Source organism: Rhinolophus ferrumequinum, chromosome 3 (assembly GCF_004115265.2).
Source record: "Rhinolophus ferrumequinum isolate MPI-CBG mRhiFer1 chromosome 3, mRhiFer1_v1.p, whole genome shotgun sequence".
Classification (NCBI taxonomy): Eukaryota; Metazoa; Chordata; class Mammalia; order Chiroptera; family Rhinolophidae; genus Rhinolophus; species Rhinolophus ferrumequinum.
In genome coordinates, this window is record NC_046286.1 from 10006097 (window position 1) to 10013024 (window position 6928).

The 6928-nt window shown below is 53.2% G+C and overlaps 1 long non-coding RNA gene across 1 annotated transcript; it reads right to left on the bottom strand.

The window, feature by feature from the left end:
• Positions 1–374: 374 nt before the first annotated feature.
• Positions 375–6448, bottom strand: LOC117020495 (uncharacterized). The gene is made up of 3 exons (XR_004422710.1): positions 6389–6448; positions 907–1063; positions 375–561 (listed from the first exon to the last, which is right to left on the bottom strand). It is a non-coding gene; the product is annotated as an uncharacterized LOC117020495 (long non-coding RNA).
• Between the last annotated feature and the right edge of the window lie 480 nt (positions 6449–6928).

Genomic DNA, 6928 nt, shown 5'->3' on the forward strand with positions numbered 1-6928 from the left:
CTCTGTACCCAAGAGAGTCACCCCTATACACTGTATCCCTGGGTCTCCCTTTCCCTCAACTTATAGCTGGGCTCAGCCAATGAGAGGCACTAGCAGGGAGTCAGAGATCAGGAATTAGGAGAGAAGTAGGGATGTTTATCCCCTGCTTCCTTTTGGTGGTGTTGCTGTAGGTTGGCCGTTCCTTAACTGAAGGTGACAGCTCCTGTCCCACGGGATCCCCACACAGCTCCCTTTCTCTCTGGGTTCCACCTGCCACTCCTTCCCCTGGGCTGTCCAGACCTAGGATGGAAACGGAACCCCTTGCCCCACCCCCAGTCCTCTGCCATCCTTTAACGCTTCCCCACTCCCTGCGTGCAGCTGTGTAAATATCCCTTTCTTAAACGCTCCTCAAATGACCCAATTTGAGGTGCCATCTATTTACTGTCAGGACCCTGATGGATACATCTCATCTCCTAAAAGTGGGGCAGAGATAATTTGCCAGTGAACTCACACACCAGCTTTTTCTTAATGGTGGCCATATCCTCAGTCCCACCCTCCGGAGAGGTGCGCTGTCCTTGTTCCCTGTGGAGAAAGGGGTAGAGGTATGCTGGGTAGAAGGAGCACTGAGCTGGGAGTCAGGACTGTGAACTGCTGTCCCTATCCTCCTACTGACTCACGGTGTGACCTGGGACCAGTCCCCTCCCTCTACTTTGTTAATCTGTGCAATGGTGTCGATTGCTCTGCCCGCCCATGCTGGCAGCCCAGGGTTCCTGTAGGTACCCCGTCCTCGGGCCAGCCAGTCACCTCCATGCAGGACCATTCCCGGGCAGGGGTCCAACCCCTCAGACCCCACTGCTCCTCCCTATCTTGGGGACAAACAAGATCCTCCCCAGGTGATGCACATACATGTCCTTCCTTTCCCCTTACATTTAAGAATTCAGAGAATAGATGATATAATCTGTTGTTGGCTTCTGAAGGCTCAGAAGGGAGAGGTGACACTCTGCCAATCTCCCAGGTTGGAAAGCAGGATATGTGACTTCCTCTGGGAACTTCCTGTCTCCACAGAAAGCCTCTGTGTCTCAAGCTGCCTAGAAAGAGAAAGAATACCTGATTACGTGTCTGAGGCTTCCCCAAGACGGAACATGGTTCTGACTAACAGAACCAGCCAATACGTCCATGAGACAGAACATTTTTATTTGTGAATAATAGGCCCTTATAACTACATGGAAATCACTGAGCCAAAGCGATAAATTGCGCAAGTTGGGTTCTAGACCAAGACTCAGCTCCTGATGGTAGAATGGGCTTCTTTGCTTGAAAGGGAGTGTCTCCTCACTGCACATGTTCAGAAGGGCATTGGATGCTCAGGGAGGGGAAGGAAATGTATCAGCCAGGTTCTGTGTAAGAAATGAAAAACAGGTAGTTTAAGTGGAAAGAGATTGAAGACATGGAATTAGTTGCCTGAAAATCTTGGGAAGGGCTAGGACTGCTGGGCTAGGACCGCTGGGCCCAGGAATGCCTCTCAGAACACCATGGAGCTGATCCACCATGGGAGCTGCTCCCCTGAGGCTGCCACTGCAGGTGTTGAGTTGCAGATCACACCCATAGCCATGAAACGGGGTCCAGGAATTCGGACCTGGTAACCAGCCCTGCAGCTGTGCCCCTGTGACTATCTTTCTTGAACTACTCTCCTTGCCGGAGACCGGGGCCGGAATGTGGTTTTCCGCCATCGTGTCCACCACAGCTGCTTCTCAACACCTAAGAAGCTGAAGAATGGGCATCGGAAGGCTGCTGTGGAGGGAGCAAAAGCCACATCTCCAGAATCTTCCTTTTCGGTAGAAAAATAACCAAATGAAGCAGTATGGTGGTCTCCACCGCTCCCTGTCTCCCAAATATTTAATTGGAGAATTTAATTCACAGGCAGAATAATAGCTACAAGGAAGTCTGAGGAATGTGGTTTTGAGCTTTGCAACCTTTGCAGTGCAGGAAGACACCTCGGAAATAGGACAGAATGGAGGGCGAACAGCTGATCCACTCTAGTAGGTGTCCTGCATTAGAAGGAGGCCACTGCCATGTGCAAAATCCCCCTGGGCAGGTGCCAATTCTCTCACACCTTTCTGCATTTCCTCTCAGAAGGGTACGTGAAGACCCAATATGGCTGGACCCAATAATATACCTTGTACCCACGCCAACACCTACTGGGCAATAAATTATATGCAGATTTGATTTAGTAATTTGTGTATGGTGTGTGTTGTATGCGTGTGTGTGTGTGTGTGTGTGTGTGTGAGAGAGAGAGAGAGAGAGAGAGAGAGAGAGAGAGAGAGAAAGACTCTGTCACTTTTGTACTCTGGAGTAATGTTGATGTTCAACTGTTCAAATAATTTCATATCCCCAACATAACAGAGGTTTTGGATATACACAGACCTGGGTTTAAACCCCAGCTCTGCCCCTGTGTGACTCTAGACTAGTTGCTTGTCTTCTCTGAGCTCAGTTGTTTTTTTGTGTGTGTGTTTTTTTTATCTGTAAAATGGGATTCATGATATTGACTTCATAGGGTTGTAGCCAGGGGAAAATGAGATAAAATCTGGAAAGTTCCTGGTGGAGTGCCTGGCACACATGCACAGGGGTCTCCAATGACTATCCCCATTGGTTAATACGTTTTGCAGAAAGAGCTAACTAACTCCCATGTCAGGACATTGACTGTCCCTGGGATAAATATTAGTTGCAGCATTGTGTTTGAGAGGGAGAAGTGATGAGATTTTTTTCCCTCTAGTGTTTCCGGGAACCCTCTGTAGACCCTGACCTGGTCTTCAATGCAGCACACGTTACCGGAGATTGCAGCTTCCCAACAGGAGGGGTCACACAAGTAGCATAGTAAGGAGGAAGGGCAGCAAACGTTTTTTTATATAATTCGTCAGGATCAATGTTTTTTTAAACTGTAGGTTAAGGCCCATTAGTGAGGAGCAAAATCAATTTGGTGGGTTGTGACCAGCATTTTTCGAAATGAAAGAGAATGGAAGGAAAAAGAAGAAAAGTGACAAGACTAAAGATCAGAAAAGAGAATTTGAAAGTGCATCGTAATAAGAGTACCGTTTTGAGAGTACTGTTTTGTTTCGGTTCATAGATGTGTGTGTGTGTGTGTGAGTGTGTGTTGGGTCACAATGGGAAATACACATTACTTGGATATGTTTGCGAAGTAACAATCAAGATAACCAATCTCCTCCTTTGGAGTGGGAGGAACATTGATAACCAACCTGCTCTATAACTTGCAACAAAAAGGGATTTGATTGAGAATAACTTAACTGCCCAGGAGATGAAGTTATACCTGGAAATTTTCAACAGCCCCACTGCTCACCTCACCGCTGCTGTGGGTCACTGTCCAGGGGCCAGCTGGCCCAGCCCCGCAGGAGACCCACTGTCAGGTTGGAAGGGTGTCTCTTCTTCAGAGGCATTGAGTTTGCTGTATACTGTCCCCCTCTCCCGGTCTCCTTTTGCTGAGCTCACTTCTCCTGTGCTCTTCCATCTGCTCCTCTACCCTGGGCTGCGACTTCCTTTCTGCGGCTCCTCTCCTGACGTCTCACCTGCTTCCACTGCTAAATGGCTTTCTGCTGTCAGCTAGCAAATAATTCCTGGCACTTCACAGTCTGCACACAGCTAGTACTGCCTGTCGCTGCTGCTGCCCATAGCCCCTGGGGCTGGTTCTTCTAAGGCTCTCAGCCTCTCTCTGGCCCTTAATCAACAAGACACATGAGGTATGACGGGATTGCTACTTGGTGCCAGAGGAGGCTCATTCAGACAAGTTCCTCTCGGAGGCTTAATTTCCTCATCTGCACAATGGGCATGAAAATAAGTGTCCTGTCTCCTCATCAGTATGTTGTAAGCACCACAGAAGACGAAAAAGTGACTGTTGAAACCAGTAATGTCCTTCAAAGGAGCTGTAGGAGTTTAAGGGTTTTGTGCTCGTCATAACCTTCCCTGTCTTTCTGTTTCTTCTTTGCCTCCCTCCTTTCCCTCCTTTTTCTTGGTGCTGCTTACAGTAGCCCATCTAAAAACTGTTGATTCCTACGTGCGGTGGTCCTACACTTAAGGAAACTTTCATCTTGGAAGGAAAGGACCAACAGGGGACAACTCCCACCCCCTGGTAACCCAAGGCTGCCTCATTTTTGGTGCTCTCTGGTTTCCTTACCTTGAAACTCCCGAGTCAAAGGGACCCTCCACGGCCACTTACAACTGGTTGATTGTAAGACCAAAGGAAGAGCTTTTTAACTTTTAATGGCTCGTTACATGGGAGTTATTCTCCTGGAATTAAAGTCACTTGACTCCTGGGTGGATACTCAGGATAACCTTGTCCCCTCTCCTGGTTTTGGATGACGGGCTGCTGGATCCCAAGCCCTGTCCGTCCTCCCCCACCCCCCCCGTCACCCCACCCCCCCAACCACCCCTGCACCCCCCCACCCCACCCCTTCACCCCACCCTGCACCCACCCCCCACCCCCACCCCTTCACCCACCCCCCCACCCCCCCTTTACACCCCCCCCCCCCCCCTGCACCCCCCCCACCCCACCCGTCACCCCCCCCCCCCCCCCCCCCCCACCCCTCACCCCTCCCCCCACCCCACCCCTTCACCCACCCCCCCACCCCCCCTTCACCCACCCCCCCACCCCACCCCTTCACCCCCACCCCCCCAACCCCACCCCTTCACCCACCCCCCCACCCCACCCCTCACCCACCCCCCCCCACCCCTTCACCCCACCCCCCCACCCCTTCCCCACCCCCCCACCCCCTTCACCCACCCCCCCACCCACCCCTTCACCCCCCCACCACCTTCACCCCCCCACCCCCACCCTTCACCCACCCCCCCCCACCCCACCCTCCACCCACCCCACACCCCACCCTTCACCCCACCCCACCACCCCACCCCCCCCCCCACCCCACCCCTTCACCCACCCCCCCACCCCACCCCTTCACCCACCCCCCCCACCCCACCCCTTCAACCCACCCCCCCCACCCCACCCCTTCACCCCCCCCCCCCCCACCCCCACCCCTTCACCCACCCCCCCACCCCACCACCCTTCACCCACCCCCCCACCCCACCCCTTCACCCACCCCCCCACCCCACCCCTTCACCCACCCCCCCACCCCACCCCTTCACCCACCCCACCCCACCCCTTCACCCACCCCCCCCACCCACCCCTTCACCCACCCCCCCACCCCACCCTTCACCCACCCCCCACCCCACCCCTTCACCCACCCCCACCCCACCCCTTCACCCACCCCCCCACCCCACCCCTTCACCCCCCCACCCCACCCCTTCACCCACCCCCCCCACCCCACCCCTTCACCCACCCCCCCACCCCACCCCTTCACCCACCCCCCCACCCCACCCCTTCACCCACCCCCCACCCCACCCCTTCACCCCACCCCCCCCACACATACACATGCAGCGCTCTGAACTGGGTGTTGCAGGAAGAGGTAAGATCTAGAGGACCAGGAAGGCTCTCCTGGGAACCAGACCAGGGATCAGATGCCTAAGATGTAGAAAACACCTTAGAATGGCACCGTCCATCGAAGCTTTCTGTGATGGTACAAATGCTCCGTTCACGCTCATACAACAGCCATCGTCATGGTGGCCATTGAACACTAGTGTGACGGCTAGTACGACCGAGGGAGTGAAGTTTGAATTGTATGAGAAATATATATGAATTGTTACGTTTCAATTAATTTAGATGTAAATAGCCACGTGTGGCCAGTGACCACGCTATTGAACAGCGCGGCCTGGGACTCCCCGTCTCGTCCCTCGGCCCCAACTTCCCTTTGGGAATCTCGCCTCTGAGTCATTGCTTTCCGTGGAGGGCCTTGAGTCTGAGAAAGGTGAGCAGGGAGGCCTCTATGCGTCCCTGGGCCCTGGCCTCCTGCAGTCCTCTGTCCCCACCGCCTCCCTGCCTCCAGCATTCAACTGCCCCACAATCTGAGATGCAGCTCTCAAATAACAGCAAAGGCAGGAGGTAAATACACATGGAGGGAACCGACACCAAGATTAAGTGATTAAGGGAACAAACCACCTGCTGAGACGGTCCTGCCTAATGAAACACCCCAGGTGTCACTTTTGGGACCAGGACACTCTATGCCTGGGCCCAGCTCCCTCCCAGCCAAAAAACTACCGCGTCCTTTTCACTAGTTGAGGGTCACCTGCAGCCAGTGGACCGTTCCTTCCCCAAAACCCCTCATTCCAGGGTGAGCTGGGAAGCTGCCAACTCATTTTTCCATGAGTCCTTTCAAAATAAACAGAGGGAATCCAGGCGGATACAACTATGATTGTGTGATCATTGGCATCTAGCCTGAAAGCACACAGTAGGCCTGAGAGACAGGGTGAGCAGCAGGACAGACTGAGTGAGGAACCCCGGAACCCAGACCTGCCTCTGCTGTGAACTCTCTTCCCTGGGGAGGTCACTTAGTGGTACTTGGCTTTCTCATCTGTTAAGTGAAAACAATGACACATAGGATAAAAGCCTCTCTCAAGTGCTCCACAGAATGACTGGCACATAGTAGGTGCCTAATTGTGCACCCCATATTCATGGCTTCATTGATAAATTCAGTCGTCCAGCTGGTATTGTCAGAAACGGCCAGAACTTCGACCACGCCCTACAGAGAATCTCATACATTAGAGAACCTGCTTCTGGAACTAAAAGGGATGGGTTTTCAGAGTTGGGAATGGAAGGAATCTTTCTTCTGCTACTCACGTCAGGGAAGACTGATCTTTCTCCCCATCTCACTGGCACATGGACCCTCAACAAACTGGTTTGTAGCCATAGCCTTGCTCCCAGAATGCTTTGTAACTTCGGGCCTCAGTTCCTTTATCTGTAAAATGGGGGTGGATTCCCCTCCAGCTCTGCCACTCAAAGGTCCTACAGCCTCCCTGCAGAGGAAGGTGTGAGTACCTTTGGAAGCAACTC